Genomic DNA, 17,545 nt, shown 5'->3' with positions numbered 1-17,545 from the left:
TTCCCTTCGGGATGGCCGGTGAATCCTGGGCCGCTTCTTGGAGCGGTTCGAATGTTTTTTAATCGCAAACAACCGGAAGGGGTATTCACAGGCCAGAAAGTGCGGGTTCTTCCTGACTGCCTGTGGCCCCGAAATGTTTGCTCCTTTGTGGCCCTGCGGGCCGTCTATGACTTGACGTGGGACGAGCTGATGGCAGGGCTCGAGGCTCATTACGCCCCAACGCCTTCCAAAATTACGCGCCGGTTCGCGTTCCGCCGGTGTGTCCAGAAGACGGCTGACTCGATCAACCAGTTCCTCCAGGCGTTACTGGTCACCAGTTCCCAATGCAACTTCCCCGACCTGGAGGACAAGCTGAACGAGCAGTTCGTCTACGGCCTTAAGGACATTTTCCTCAGGTGGCACGTCCTTGGTGAAACCGACATCACGCTGACCATAGCCATTGAAGAGGTGCATGCTGCAGAGCTCGCAGAGCTGTCAACCATGGAGATGGCCCGCTACCTGCCTCCTGCGCCTGCCCTGCCTCCAGTACCTGCTCTACCTGCTTCAGCCCCTCTCCCTCCGCCGCCTTTTTCACCTTCGACTTGCCTCATTGACGAACTGGTTCCCTTGCCTGACTCGTTCTATGAAGGCCAAGTCGATCGCCTGAGGGCCATTCCTCGGCGTCCTCAGCCTCCTCAAGCCTGTGCTGTGGCGGCGGCGGCCACCTGCCTTGGCTGTGGAGGCAACCACGCCCCCTTCAAGACCTCGGTGTGCCGCCACTGCGGCAAGAAAGGCCACCTGGCACAGGTTTGCCGGGCCACCCTGTCACCTCCAGCGCCAGCCACTTCCTGTCTACGGTCCACCTGTGCCGCCTAGAAGCCAACAGCCCAGACGCCAGCAAGCCCGCCGAGATGACTGCTACACTCTGAAAGAAGGCCTCCCTGCCACCCCTGTGGTGTCAGTCAGCCAAGCCTCGGCTGGTACGCGGAAAATCACCATCACCGTTTCCATTGAGGGCTCTCCCTGCCTTATGGAAGTTGACTCGGGCTCCTCCCAATCCCTTCTATCCTGGGTCACTTTCTCCCGGCTGTGCCCTTGAGTCCCCAAGTCGCAGCTCTCTCCCGCGGACACTTTGCTCAGGGGCTACCAGGGGACTAATATTCATACCCTGGGCTGCTATGGGGTGCGGGTGCAGTATGGGGGGAAGTGTTCTTTCCTGCAGGTCCTGGTAGTTTAAAAACCTCTCCCGTCTCTATTGGGCCTTGACCGGTTCACCCCCCTGGGCTTATCCCTGTCTGGGGTGCATTCTATGGCAGACATGCCCCCTGACATCACGGCTGTCCTCCAGGACTACGACGATGTCTTCAATGGCGAGCTTGGGCGGTATAAGGGGACCCCTATCTTCCTCAACTTAGACCCCCAGGTTGCCCCCATAACGCTGAAGGCCTGCAGGGTGCCTTTTGCCTTGAGGCCTAAGGTTGCCGCCAAACTCGATAAGCTGTTGGCGCAAGGCATCCTGGAGCCCGTTGACCATTCACGCTGGGAGATCCCCCATAGTGGTCCCCATGAAGGCCGACGGGTCCATCAGGATCTGCGCTGACTACAAGTCGACTATCAACCTTGGCCTCCAGGCAAACCCCTATCCAGTCCCTGTCGTGCAGCACCTGCTCCACTCCTTGGGGCAGGGCTGCATTTTCACCAAACTGGATATGGCACAGGCCTACCAACAGCTCCCTGTGGATGACGATGCAGCAGCTGCCCAGACCATCGTCACCCACCACGGGGCTTTCCGTTGTCGCCGCCTCCAATTCGGCGTTTCCATTGCCCCGGGGATCTTCCAGAGCCTCATGAAGCGCTTGCTCCATGGGCTCCCTGGTGTTGTCCCCTACTTCAATGATGTCCTGATCGCTGCAGCAGCCGCTCAGGGCTCATCGAAGTTCTTCGTAAGGTCCTCAACCATTTTAGGGGCGCGGGTCTCAAATTGAAGCTCAGCAAATGCTCCTTTGCTGTGCCTCGGGTGAAGTTCCTGGGCTTCATGATTGACGCCCAGGGAATCCACCCCACCCCTTCCAAAATCTTGGCCATCCAGAACGCCCCTGCCCTGACCTCCAAGGCGTAGCTGCAAGCATTCCTAGGCCTTTTAAACTTTTACGCGCCGTTCCTCCCCCACAAGGCATCACTAGCCGAGCTGCTGCATCGGTTGCTCGACCGATCCGCGGCCTGGCAATGGGCAGCCGCGAAGCGCATGCGTTTGCAGCTTTCAAATCCTTGCTGACATCAGAGGCAGTCTTAGTCCAGTATAGCGACAAGATGCCCCTGACTTTAGCTTGTGACGCCTCTCCCGTGGGTTTGGGGGCGGTCCTCAGCCATGTTCTGCCCAATGGCTCAGAGGCCCCCATCACTTTTTACTCCTGGACACTTTCGTCGGCTGAGAGAAACTACAGCCAGATCGACAAGGAGGTTCTGGCTGCTGTGTCCGGGGTTAAAAAGTTCCACGATTACCTCTACAGTCAGCACTTTACCCTCTACAATGACCATAAGCCTCTCCTTGGGCTTTTGGCTGGTGATAGGCCGACCTCCCCATCCTGTCTCCCAGGATGACCCGCTGGATGAAGTTTCTAGCCGCGTATTCCTACGCGCTGTGCTACCGGCCAGGCAAGCAACTTGGGCATGCCGCTGCCCTCAGCCGCTGCCCCCTACCCTGTTCCAACCCCCAGCCGGTCCCTTGTCTCTCCGTCCTCTCCATCGCTGAGCTGGACCTCCCCCTCACTGCATCTGACATGGCCACCCACTCGCAAGCTGACCCTGTCCTCTCTCAGATCATGGCATGGGTCCTGAAGGGCTGGCCTACAGGGGGCATCTCTCCGGAGTGCCGCCCCTTTAAAACACGTCAGTTGGAGCTGTCACTCCACTCTGGGTGCCTTCTATGGGGTGACCGGGTGGTCATCCCGTCTGTCCTCTGCCACCAGGTTCTCCAGCGGCTCCATTCTGATCACCCCGGGGTTGCGCGCATGAAGGCGCTGGCCCAGAGCTACGTGTGATGGCCCTGCCTTGATAGTGACATTAAGGCCTAGGTCGGCAGGTGCAACCCTTGCCAGGTGTCCCGCTCCCCCTCCTCCTCCTCTCGGGAGTGGGAGATGCCACGTGGGCCCTGGTCCCGCCTTCACCTCAACTTTGCGGGTCCCTTCCACGGCCAGGTCTTCCTGGTCTCTGTGGATGCCTACTCACGCTGGGTGGAGCTAGTCCTCATGCGCTCCACCACAGCAGAGAGTACAGTGCAGGCTTTGCGACGCTTGTTCGCTACCCACGGGTTGCCGGACACAGTGGTGTTCGACAACGGCCCGCAATTTTCTTCCACAGTTTTCCAGGCCTACCTGGCTGCCCAAGGGATCCGCCATGCCCCAGTCGCCCCTTACCATCCAATCAATGGCCGGGCAGAGAGGGTGGTCCGATCGGCCAAGGAGGCTTTGGGCCGTATGGACCGTGGCGACTGGCAGGCAAGGGTGGATGCTTACCTGTTGGCTCAGCACTCCACACCTTGCCCCCTCACACAGCAAAGCCCTGCGGAGCTGTTGATGGGTCGGCGCCTGCAGACCACCCTGGATAGACTTCACCCCCTCTATTCAGGACTTCAGCCTGGCAACCTGGGGCAACCCTCCCATTCCTTTTCTCTTGGGGATTTGGTTTGGGCCCGTAACTACCCGGGAGACCCTCGGTGGGTGCCTGCCACGGTCACAGAGGTAACCAGCCCCATCTCCTACAGGGTCCACCTACCCGATGGCAGCGAATGGCGGCGCCACCTGGATCAACTGAGGCACCACCATCCCCCGGAGGCCTCCAGTCAACCCAACATGCAGAGGCTGGCCGCCGACGTCTTGCAGCCTGACTTTCAGAAAGTCTATAAAAGCTTAAAAGATGATGCAGTAAAAGTGCTACATTCAATTTGCCAGCAAATTTGGAAAACTCAACATTGGCCACAGGATTGGAAAAGGTCAGTTTACATTCCAATCCCAAAGAAGGGCAATGCCAAAGAATGTTCAAACTACCGCACCATTGCAGTCATTTCACATGCTAGTAAAGTTATGCTCAAAATCCTACCAGCTAGGCTCCAGAAGTATATGGATCGAGAACTACCAGAAGTACATGTAGGATTTCAAGGAGGCAGAGGAACTAGAGGTCAAATTGCCAACAAATGCTGGATCATGGATCTAGGGAGTTCCATAAAAATATCTATTTCTGCTTCATTGACCATGCTAAAGCCTTTGATTGTGTGGATCACAACAAATTGTTTTAAGACATGGGGGTACCAGCCCACTTTATTTGCCTCTTGGACACGTATATGCAGGTCAAGAAGCAACATTGAGAATAGATCACAGAACCCCTGATTGGTTCAAAATTGGAAAAGGAGTCCGGCAAGGCTGTATACTGTTGCTCTGCCTATTTAACTTATATTCAGAGCACATCATGAGGAAATGAATGATGAATCAAAAGTTGGAATTAAGACTGCCAGGAGAAATATCAACAACCTCAGATATGCAGATATGCCATTCTAATGGCAGAAAGTGAAGAGGAACTAAATAGTTTCTTGATGCAGGTAAAGAAGGAGAGTGAAAAAGTTGGCTTGAAACTCAACATTAAGAAAACTAAGATTTTAGCATCTGGCCTTCTCAATATCTGGCAAATAGATGGGGAAGAAATGGAGGTAGTGACAGATTTTATTTTCCTATGCTTAAAGATCACCGCAGATGGGAACTGTAGCAGAGGTGGGTTCTTACCAGTTCAGACTGGTTCTATCCTGGGCACGCCATCCTTATTTACTGTTCTGCACATGCGCAGAACAATCTTCATTGAAAAAATGTAATTCCACCCTTTTTTAATGGTGTGCGCATGCCAGTCCCAGAGAGGTCCCAGGGATGGGTCATTTTTGCACTCTGCAGGCTTCAGCAGGGCTGGGAGAAGGCAAAAATGCCTCAGTTTTTGCAAAAAACAACCCATTTTCCACCCATTTTTTGCAAAAAGAGGCGAGGTTTTTGCCTTCCCCCAACCCTGCTGAAGCCTGAACAGTGTTTCTGGGGGCTGGGGAGGACAAAATCTTTTTTTCTTACTGGGTAATTTGCAGGTACTCCCTTAGCTCCAGCGAGGCCGGAGGTAACCCCCCCCCCATCAAAACTTTTCTCCACTGCTTTGGTAGGCATGGTGAGGGGGTCATGTGACTAAGTGTGCATGAGTGACGTCAAGGTGCCCATGCCTACTCAGTCACATGCCCCCCATCTAGCCACACCCACCGAACTGGTAGTAAAAATTTTTGAAACCAACCCCTGGATTGCAGCAAAGAAATTAAAAGACACTTGCTCCTCGGGAGGAAAGCTATGGCAAATCTAGACAGCATACTAAAAAGCAGAGACATGACCTTGCCAACAAAAGTGTGTATAGTCAAGGCCATGGTTTTCCCAGTTGCAATGTATGGCTGTGAAGGTTGGACCATAAGAAAGACTGAGTGCCAAAGAATTAAGGCCTTTGAACTATGGTGCTGAAGAAAACTCTTGCGAATCCCTTGGACTGCAAGGCGATCAAACCAGTCAGCCCTAGAGGAGATCAACCCTGACTGCTCTTTAGAAGGCCAGATCCTGAATATGAAACTCAAATACTTTGGCCACCTAATGAGAAGGAAGTACCCACTGGAGAACAGCCTAATGTTGGGAATAACTGAGGGCAAAAGAAGAGGCAACAGAGGATGAGGTGGCTGGATGGAGTCACCAAAGGCGTGAGCGTAAATGGACTCCAGAGGATGGTAGAGGACAGGAAGGCCTGGAGGAAAGTTGCCCATGGGTCACAATGGATCGGACACAACTTTGCAACTAACAACAACAACATACAGCAAGTTCGGAGCTAATTCTGAGCTGGCCTCCTTGTTTTCCACCCTTGCTTGCTAAACAAAGGAAAAAAGGTGGGTTTATCTTCACCTAACTTCAAAGCTGTGAAAGTCTCAAATCTTCAATTCCCATCCCAGAGTCATTTGCTAGCCAGGTCAAGGTCAGGTCTTACAGTCTTTCAACCATAGCAGAGCCATGAAGTCATAGTGTCAGGTTTTGATTAAAAAAAAAACACCTTAAGAGTTGTGTGGTTTATTGGGAGCTTCTGCACCAGAACTTGGCATTAGGTATTGTGGAAATTGGCTGTCCTTATTAAGGAGCTCCTGGCAGCTTATAAAAGATTTGGGTCTCATTTGCTTGCTATGTATGCTTTTTACATTCTGCTTTTAATTCTTGTCTGATAAAGCTTAAAATCCCTTTATTTATTGGTGTGATTATTGTTGCTGGATCCAAAATAACTAATTGCCTGTTCACCTTACCATTGCTCTGATACCTCAAAAGACAGGAACTAATGAGAATAAGCTTTTTTTCCTGGATGGTTTCCATTAGATTTATTTTTCTATCTTAATGACAGTAGCACACATAGATGCAGTTTAAAAGCTAATGGGAAAAGATACTGTCATTCTGATATGACTCACAAACGTTAGCCTTGCACTCAACTGAAGTTTACTACATTGTGAATAATTACTCCAGGTCAGAGGTGGTATTTAGCAGGTTCTGATCAGTTCTGGAGAACCGGTAGTGGAAATTTTGAGTAGTTTGCAGAACCGGTAAATACCACGTCTGACTGGCCCTGCTCCCACCTATCTATTCTCTGCCTCCCAAGTCCCAGATGATCGGGAGGAAATGGGAATTTTCCCCTGGAGTGGGGAGGGAATGGAGATTTTACAGTATCCTTCCTCTGCCATGCCCACCAAGCCACACCCACAGAACCGGTAGTAAAAATCTTTGAATCCTACCACTGCTCCAGGCCATATATGAAGGTAAGAATTACAACTGTAAGATTGATATACCGACCTCTGATATCAATATAATATTCCAACAGATAATAGGTCTGCAAAAAATAAATAAAAGCATTCTTCATCTCTTGGAAGTGATTTTACGAATTGCTTCATCAATCCCAATTTTATGTGGAGAGGTGGTAGAAAAACTTTATGGGAAGATACCAAAGTTTCTCGGAGGACATTTTTTTCACCGACTGTTAGCACCCTCGGCTGCCAACACCAATGATTTTGTCGGTCTCGACTGTCCTATAGACACAGAAAACAAGAGTATTTGGTATACCCAGCTTGTTGACCGAGCAGCATGCACAAGATCTTCAAGTCCCCACACACTTGCCAACCATGGTCTTCACATTTAACTTTACGAAGAACCAATTCTAAGTTCTCATAGGTTTCCTTCAAGTGTATGGAATGACCTACAGGTATGGAAGCGTAAAAACCGTTGTGGAGTAAAACTGCTTTGAGACTTCTTTTTGAAGAATCTATAAAATCTATAAAAAGATCCCATTGCTCTGAATCATATTGGATTTTAATATGACCCATCAGACCTTCAACATCGATGCAATAAATCAACTTGTCTTTCTGGGTGAAGTAAGGAACGAACTCCTTTTCACGATGTCTGAACCATGAAGATGACACTCCTGGCAACAATAAATTCCTGCTTTTCAGCCTTGATCCAAGTAACTCAGCGGCATCTTTGGGAAGATTCAAGTCTCTTACCAAATCATTCATCTCCTCCTGAGAAAACAATTTTGGTCTTGTATCATCTTCAAAGTCAGAGCTTGATTCATCATCTGGTTCAGGTATGACTTCACTTTCATCGGAGCTAGGTATCTCTTCCAAGGTAGCAGGGGGCTTGGGTACTGGTATATCTGTGCCAAGGGAAATGGGATGAATTGCTGAGTGAAGATTGGGGTGTGAAATGGAATGCTTCCATTTGGAATTAAACCCTTTCACATCATATGAACAAAAGTAACAGTCATCACTATGGTCCTTTTGCTCTTGCCATACCATAGGAATCCCATAACAGAAAGATTTTTTCTTACCCTTGAACCAGTTTTGGAGGTCCTCAACACATCGTCTGCACACTTTATGAGGCGCCCAAACTTTATCTTGATCCCCAATTTTTAGTCTGCCATGTCTCTCTCCCACTGGATTCTTCAGGAAAGATTAACCCCTTCTACTATTAAAAGCACAACTTGCTTAACTTATGTATATATTGCTGACCATCAGATTTACAGTGCTATATTTTTTTTACATAACTCGGACAAACCTTTTAAGGTTTTTTTGGCATTTTATATCTTAAATGCACTTATATGAATTAATTAAAAGTAATTTTGATTTTAAATTTGGTTAAAAACCCATAATATAAAAAAATACCAAAAATATTTTTTTTTAAAAAAATGATAAATTTGAAGACAATTTTGCATGTTGTGGCAAATCATGTCATCTAGGAGTTTTTTCAATATTTTATTTGTTTTCAGCATACCAAAATACATGGAAATTAGATGAAAATAATCAAACAGCTTTAGTCACAGACCTGTGTTTTAGTCTGCCAATTTGTCTTCTAATTTTGTCTACCAATCTGACTTTGGTTTCTGAAATGTTTTTGTAATTAAAATACTTTTTTTTGCTGATGTACAGAGAAGCCAAGGATAAAGAGTTTTCTGGGAGGCTAGGAATAAGTGTCTCACTTTTTTCCTTTTGGTGAGTTGCTGTTCTGAATCTATCTCTACCCATTGTCACAACTTTTTTGTGAACAGAAAAATTCCACTAGGTCAAACATTGAAGTCCCTGCCCTATGGAATCTGGCATGTTCCCAACCATTTGTTTATTAAATTTATATACCACCTATGTTACCAAATAGGTGATTCTGGGTTGTGCTTCAGAATAGGGAAAACTGTCCATAAAGCCTTTAAGGCCTGGATTTATCTCAAAGTGTGGAATAGGGTAAGAATGGCATGCATGTGTTGTAGGCTGCATCAGAAAGTTCAGCTATGTTGTGCCAGATCTGTTTGTTTTTACTGTTTTTATTTCATCATTTGCATATATTGCCTTAGAGTTACCTAGAATTTTATTTAAGATGAGGGACAATATAAAGGATTAAAAATAAAACAAAGTACATATTTTTGTAAAAATTAATACTTTCTTTTTTAAAAAAAACTTCAAAATTTTCCATTTGCAAAACACAAGAGTTAATTATCTTAGTTTAATACATTCTTTGGCTACAACAATTTAACAACTAAATACTGGATTAATAGCATGAAATAAGAGAAGACTCGGGTACCTAATGGAAAGTTTCTGTACTTCTACTCTGACATTTCTCATGAAATGGAAGGGAACTTGGCAGTAAATAAATCAAAATATAATGAAAACTTGAAGGATATAAACCCGTTGATTAATTTGACCAAATTCAGCTGCACATCAGATTTCCTAATTGGTGAACTACAGTTTATCAATAGTTTACTGCCAACAATATTCTTATGTTACTGATACCCAATGATGAAAATCAGGGTTTAAAATGTGAATTAAAGTGACTGTAGAAGGATCTGTTGAGATTTATACAGGAGTGTCTGGTTCCTATAGTTTTGTACAGCTGCTTTGTTTTCTCTTTCAAAGAGTCCAAGCAGCAGCCAAGTATTTGTTTACAGAGAAAAGGGAAATTGTTTTCTTAAAGCTTTCCTCTTAGATTTACAATTGTCTGCTTTTATCCCTAATTCTCTTTCCTTGCCTTCTCATAAGCTCTTGGAAAAGAAACTGGACATTCAAGGACAAGATGATAATTACTTTCTATCTAACACTACACTATTCTGCTTAGATGCCAGGATCCTTTCCTTGGCTGATGTGGAAATGCAATTCTCCATGGCTGATTCATAAATTATTGTCTCTAAGATAAAATGTTTAAGGCTCCCCCATATCATTAAAGATAAAGATTCCCCTTGCACATATGTGCTAGTTGTTCCCGACTCTAGGGGGCGGTGCTCATCTCTGTTTCTAAGCCGAAGAGCCAGCGCTGTCCGAACACATCTCCATGGTCATGTGACTGGCAGAACTAAAGCTGAAGGCTCATGGAACGCTGTTACCTTCCCACCAAAGGTGGTACCTATTTTTCTACTTGCAATTTTTAGGTGCTTTCAAACTGCTAGGCTGGCAGAAGCTGGGACAAATAACAGGAGCTTACTACGTTGTACAGTACCATGGATTTGAACCGCTGAATTGCTGATCTTTCTGATCGACAAACTCAACATCTTAGCCACTGAGCCACTGCGTCCCTATCTTTAGACCCCAAGTATTGCCTGAATGAGTTAGTTACATATTACCATATTAATTAATGAATCATGGATCAGTATAGGGTGCCAGTGCATTGCTACTAGCTTATAATGGGAACCATTGTGTTATGCTCTGCTATAATGATCTATTATTTGAATGTCATGTATTTGTGTGAATAGACATGGTTGAAAGATAAGAGAACGTGAGACTCAACCAAAGCAGAACAAGAAGCCCAAGAAGTTTTCTCAGGAAGATTTTAGTTTACCTGAAAAAAAGTATCAGAATTAACAATGGCATTTGTACTCAAATACAAGAAAAAGTGAGAAAAAGGTGGGATTGACTAAGCTTTGGTGCACTGCTGGAAAATATTAAAAAACGAGAAACATCAATTGCAATGACTTTTCCATTTTGGTGATGCACCAAAATGGAAATCTAGCCAACTAGATTTTTACATGGAAAGTTATGAACATGTGAAAAAGTGCAGATTTTATTTGAGAAAGAGAACAATAAAAGTTCTATGTCTATATTTATTTCTATACACCTGAGTCTCTGTATAAAAAAATAAAAAGAGGCATTATAAGCACAAAGACTGTGATGGTATTGCCAGTGTGGGATGGCAGTGGGAGCAACATGAGAGGTATGTGCTTGTATTTGTGTGTGAAACAATAAATGAGCAATTCCCCTGGTGGTAATTAAGAACATTAGAAAGACTTAATAAATAAATAATTGGGTTTTTTTTATCTCATGGAAACAAACATATACAGAAAGAAGTTGCATTGCTTTCCAATGGATGCAAGGAAAATACAAGGCACACCCTGACAAATAATACTGTTAATATTAGAGAAGTTGTATTAAATTGATATGATTGTTGTAATTTTATATGTATTTTCCTAAAACCTTTGGTTGCAGATAATTATTTCAGTAATAATAAATGGTTGTAAATGCACTGCAGTTTTGCTGGAAACCAAGTAGAGAAATAGAAATCTTAAATAGACTCTTCTTCATCTAAACTCTTAATTATATTTTTCATTGGACATCTTGATTCCTTTAGTTTTCATTATTGTTTCTTTCTTTGATGGTAAGGATGGCACAGTTGTCCAATCCATACTATATATTTGATATTGAACAGTAATTACATATCAGATGGTGTTTTTCTATACAGCTTCAGATTGTCCATCTAAAAGAAATAAGCTAGGAGATTTCTCCATCTCAAGTCCTTCCAAAGAACCCGGCATATTATTATTTTATGGTTCATTGCACAATCAGCTAGATGTCCAGACTAGATTTGTCATGTATATCCACCTATTTTCCCTGGGATAGGCAAATGTTGATGTTTGATGGCATTACAGGTATAATTGCATGATTGCAATTGACCTATGGTGAATTTGCCTTTGCAATGCCAGTTGTTTCGCCGGATTTGGCATTGGTTACTAGTCGGGCCCCACCCAGGGGCCTAGGACGTCATAACGTATTTTCATAATATGCATGCAGATCCAAGCAGTGCGGCTTTTTGCATTTGACTGATGGCGATTTTGTCAATTTTTAACTGTTTCAAATGTAATTCCAGTGCTTTTGGAATAGCAGCCAGTGTGCCGATTACCACTGGAATTACCACTGCTGGTTTGTGCCATAATCATTGAATTTCGATTTTTAAGTCTTGGTATTTCACAATTTTTTCATATTCCTTCTTGGCGACCCTGCTATCACCTGGTATTGCGATGTCTATGATTGTGACCTTATTTTTCTCAACCAGTGTGATGTCTGGTGTATTATGCGCCAGTATTTTGTCCGTTTGTATACAGAAATCCCATAAGATCTTGACCATCTGATTTTCGGTGACTTTTTCAGGCTGATGTTCCCACCAGTTTGTTGCTGTTTTAATATTATAATTTTTGCACAAATTCCAGTGGATCATTTGTGCTACTGAATTGTGCTGCAATTTATAATCAGTCTGCACGATTTTTTTACAGCAGCTGAGTATGTGATCAACAGTTTCATCAGCTTCTTTGCAAAGTCTGCATTTGGCATCATCAGAGGATTTTTCGATTTTGGCCTTAATGGCATTTGTGCGGATAGCTTGTTCTTGCACAGCCAGGATTAGTGACTCTGTTTCTTTCTTTAATGTACCTGTTGTTAACCATAACCAAGTTTGTTCACTGTCCACATTATCTTTTATTTTTTCCAGAAATTGGCCATGCAGTGCTTTGTTCTGCCAACTCTCCATTCTTGATTTTATCACATCTTTTCTGTATTCTTGTTTTGTCTGTTGGGCTTTCAGTAGATTTTTGTTCTTTACTTCGATTAATAGATGTTCTTGACTTTCTTTTAAATAATCAGCCAGTGCATGTTTTTCTTCTTCAACTGTTTGCTTCACTTGTAATAATCCTCTGCCACCTGATTTTTGGGGCAGGTAGAGTCTATCAGTATCACCACGTGGATGTAAACTGTAGTGCATTGTCATTAATTTCCTGGTTTTTCGGTCCAAAATGTCCAAATCAGCTTGTGTCCAGTTAACTATACCAGCTGTGTATCTTATAACTGGTATTGCCCAGGTATTTATGGCCTTGATTGTATTTCCACCATTCAATTTAGATTTCAAAATTTCCCTAACTCTGTTGGTGTACTCTCGCCTGACAATAGTTTTTACTTCTCCATGCTTGATGTTATCCAACTGCAGAATGCCTAAGTATTTGTAGGCTTCATTTTCGTTGCATTTAATTAGTTGGCCATTGGGCATTTCAATTCCCTCACATGCAGTGATTTTGCCCCTTTTTATGGTTACAGTGGCACATTTTTCCATACCAAACTACATTGAAATATTGGTGCTGAATACTCGGACTGTGTTTGTCAATGATTGGATTTCTATTTCTGACTTTCCATAGAGTTTCAAATCATCCGTATATAGTAAATGCGAATTTTTTTCAGCTTCTTTGGCTGTTTGGTAGCCTAATTTCATTTTTTTTAAGATTACTGATAGTGGGATCATAGCGATGATGAAGAGAAGAGGTGAAAGTGAATCACCCTGGAAAATTCCTCGCTTGATATTAACCATTCCGTAGATCTCATTCCCTACTGCCAACTCAGTTCTCCATTGTTTCATCGCCTTTTCAGTAAAGGATGTAATATTTTTGCTAAGTTGTTTCTAAGCATTTTATGATCCAACTATGTGGCAGTGAGTCAAATACCTTTTTATAATCAATCCAGACCATATTCAAGTTCGTTTTTCTGTTCTTACAATTTTCTAATATCATTTTATCAATTAGGAGCTGATCTTTTGTGCCCCTGCTTCTTCTTTTGTTGCCTTTTTGCTCTACTGGCAAGATGTTGTTTGTTTCCAAATAATCCGTCATGTTATCTGCAATAATGCCTGTGAGTAATTTGAAGGTTGTTGGCAAGCATGTTATTGGTCTGTAGTTTTCAGGTGTTGTTCCTTTAGTTGCATCTTTCTGAATCAAGTATGTTTTTCCAGTTGTCAACCATTCATCAATTTGGCCCTTTTGTAAAATTTCATTCAGTTGTCTGACCAATATTGCATGTAAACTGGTCAGATATTTTAGCCAGAAACCATGTAATTGGTCCTTTCCAGGTGATGTCCAATTCTTTACCTTTTTTACTCAATTTTGACCATCTCAGTTGTTATTTCTAATACTTGCATTTGTTTGTTGCCAATGCTTTTCTCAAAGTCATGTATCCACTTTGCTTCCTTATTGTAGTCCTTTGCATTTTCCCACAATTCTTTCCAGAATTCAACTGTGGCCTGCTTTTCTGGTTTTTCATTTTTGGTGTCACCATTCACATTAAGACTTTGATAAAAATGCGGTTGGTCTGATCAAAATTGCTGATTTTGTTTATATTGGATGATTCGTGCCTCATATCTTTCAATTTTTCTAGCTGTTGCTGTTATCTGCTGTTTTACAATCTCTACAGCTTCATTGATGTTTCTTGTATCCAATCTATATCTTCTGATTAGCCGATCTATGATTTTGTTGTTTTTAAGCCGTTGCTAGCATCTGCCCTTAATTTTTTGACTTTTTGTTCTAATCGGATTTTCCACTTTGGCTTTGATGCTTTTTCTGTTGGTACTTTGATTTTAATACCTAGGTACTTTGATTTTAATACCTAGTTCATTAGTGACTATTACAGCTGCGCTGTACATTAACTGGTTTGTTTCCAAGATGGATTCCGATTCAATTGTTGAAAACACTGCATTAACCATTTTCATGATAGGGGCCAAAATTTTCTTAGGCACAGTTTTTAGTGATGGTAAACGTTGCTTTTCCCCATTAAGCAGAAAATGCTCCATGATCTTATCCTTCAATTCTTTTTGTTTTTGAGTTAGTTCATCAGTTGGTTCAGTGATAACTGGTTCTAGTGGTGGTGGTGTTATTTCCTCCCCGAGAGCTTCTTCTGGGAGTTCTACTATAATGTCTTTAGTTGTGTCTTGAATATCAGTTATTTTTGCTTGTGATATTGTTTTTTTTTTTTTTTTGGTTTTGCAATTTGCCTGAATTTCCTGAAGTTCAACTTCACTAAACACTTTATTCCGTATAATAAATCGCCTTTGATCTCCTAGTCGTTGTTCACTAACATTTGAATCTGGATATTGTTGTTTCCATAATTCATACGTTCGCTTTAAATAACCTCTTTTTTCTGGCTCTGAGTTGTAGTAACAGGCCATTATGGCACAGTTTTCATCTGCACTATATTTTTGTCATTTTGTTGGCTGGTCCACTTGTAGCCCACTTGTCGATGGATGTCCAGGGACCCCAACATCCCCCATGGCCCTTGTTAACCCGCGCGACAACCGATGCGGTATAAAATTTTTATTTGTTTCTTTCACCATATTGTATGGATTGGTGGTTTTTTTTTAATGGGGCCAGGTTGCCAACCTGACCCCAACTCTCCTCCTTTCTCATCCGGGCTTGGGACCGCAATGGCGGAGTTGTTGTTGTTGTTGTTGTTGTTGTTATTATTATTATTATTTTCCTATGTCTCATCCTGAATCCCCTGATATATTTATATTGTTTGACATAAAACCTATAGCACGATAAAAGTGTGAAAATCATATTAAAATATACAATATACATACATATAGAAACATGTATCATGTGATGAATATTATTATCTGTAACATACTGACTCTATGAACTGCATCTTTTTGCTTATAAAATAATTTTGTAAGGATATATTTTCTATTGTTGCATGTAATCTAGAACCAGCTTCCTCCATTCATCAGTTTCCCCTTCTTTTTATGTTTCCTCACACACAGTATCCTGACTTGTTTGGTTCACATAATTCCTGAAAACAGTAAAATAGATATGGAACTCTCTTAGTGCCATGTAATTCAGAGCGCACTGGCTTGAACTGGAGAATGATGATTTATAGATGCTGAAAATATATCTGTTGTAAATTTGCAATAGTTAATGGAGAAAGTCCAATGCCATGATTTAGCCAGGAATAAGGTGCCAGAAGGCTGACCGGTCAACCAAGCAACAGGGGGTCTCCTCCCCTTGTAATAATCAAACCTAACCTCCTTTTTTGGAGGGGAAGGATTCATTGTCTGTTACCACATGGCTCAGTTTTAATCTTCTCACATTATTTCCTTATTTTATGAAGTAACCTTTACCAAATTTATAGCCTTTCTGTTTAAAAGTGCTGCACTGCATATTGGCAAAGCATTTCTAACGGTGCATATTTTCTATCAATCTTTTTCCTCTGTGATTTAGCAGCCTCACCCAGTTTTACAAGCAATGGGCCCACACAACACCATCTACCTTAAAACTCTACCGTTTTGATTTTATAGGGTTTCTAGGTCGCTTTAATCAAAACAGACTGCAGTTATTTCTCGCCTGGCAAGCAATGGGAAAGGAAGAATGGGTGTTATTGTCCAGGTCCATGTGTATGAAGAGGGATATCTTCAGTATGTGACTGAAAGGGACCTACCTAGGAAGGACAAAGAATGACTGTCCCTTCCCTTTCTTTCAAACTAAGGTTGAAAGTAGATATTTTTGTGTAATTGGAATCCCTCAGCACCATCTAGTGGTTTTTTTATTTATTGCTGTTCTACAACAATACAGATGTTATAGTAGAGAATGCAAAGACATTTTAATTATTACTTTTAATATCTCTGAAAGCTCTAACCAGTGCTTAGGAAAATTAATTAAGTTTTTTAAGGGTTTTAGTTTAAATGTGTATACTTTGGAGTGTGCAAGTAATTTAAATAAAATTCTTCAAATTAATTATTTGGAAATTAATAGATTTTATGTGTAGACACCTCAAAATAAAAAGGGTTTATAATTGTAATTTTTAAAAAATGTTTCCGTAATTATATTTAAAAATTAAAATATGTGGCAATAATAATTGATTGAATTAATAAATTCATGAGTGAACTCTGCAGTCCTCATTTTGCATTTGCCAATTCTATGCAAAGAGACATATCTACTATATTTTATTATCTTTATTTAAACTAAGCAATGATATCAATATTTTTATAATATTAGCTTTTCTGCTTTATTGTGTGGGCTTAAAAAGTAACAAGAGAGTGGGAAGCATAAATTAATAAAAGATGTAAGATGATTATTTTTAATATGGGGAAAATTCCAAATTGTGTATTATAGAGATAATGCAGATGAAATAGGTATGAAAAATAAAATCATTCATTTAATCATTTTTTTGGTAGTCAGATGATAAAACATAAACTAGATTCTCCAGTCTGATTTTGTGCCACTAGTTATATGCTCCAATTTTACACAATGTGTGAATTGTAAAAATTCCCAATTCAGCAGCAGATGCCCTTAGATCTACACCCAAAATACATCTCAGGTGCTGGAACTGTGTTTGTTCTAATACTCTAGTAGAATATAGACTTCAAACTTTTGCTTCATAAACTGAATAGATAATCAGGATCCAGATACTGTTACTGATACAATTTTGTTTGCAACATCTATATTTTATTTTATTTCCTCTGAAGAGTGTCTGTGCATGTGCACCAACTATTCTCGAAAATAACAGCTGCTGGAACACTTAGTTTTACTCTTCTCTTCACTTATATATTCCATGCACTTATCAGTTAATATATTCCATACACTTATTCTTTCTCTTTTGGAAGCCTTAATCTGCTTCCAAAGGGTGAGTTTATAATGACAATGTCTAAGATTTGTGTTTGTTGATAACACAGCAGCTGTGCTGGTGCAGTATATTAGTAATAAGTGCGAAACATTTGCAGAGAGGGACAGTGTTCTTGTTATCATGCAGCTCATGTACCAGATATTCTCAGCAGGTGTCACTATGGTAGGGAAAGTGTGGTTTCATTAAACTGTGGTCAATACTACAGCTGCAAAACAATGCAGAAGGAAAACTTTAAAAAACCCCATAAAATGCCATATAAACATATTTTTTGTCAAGTGAGGTATTTAAAATTTT

This window comes from Thamnophis elegans, chromosome Z (assembly GCF_009769535.1).
Source record: "Thamnophis elegans isolate rThaEle1 chromosome Z, rThaEle1.pri, whole genome shotgun sequence".
Taxonomy (NCBI): Eukaryota; Metazoa; Chordata; class Lepidosauria; order Squamata; family Colubridae; genus Thamnophis; species Thamnophis elegans.
This window is presented reverse-complemented; position numbering follows the sequence as displayed.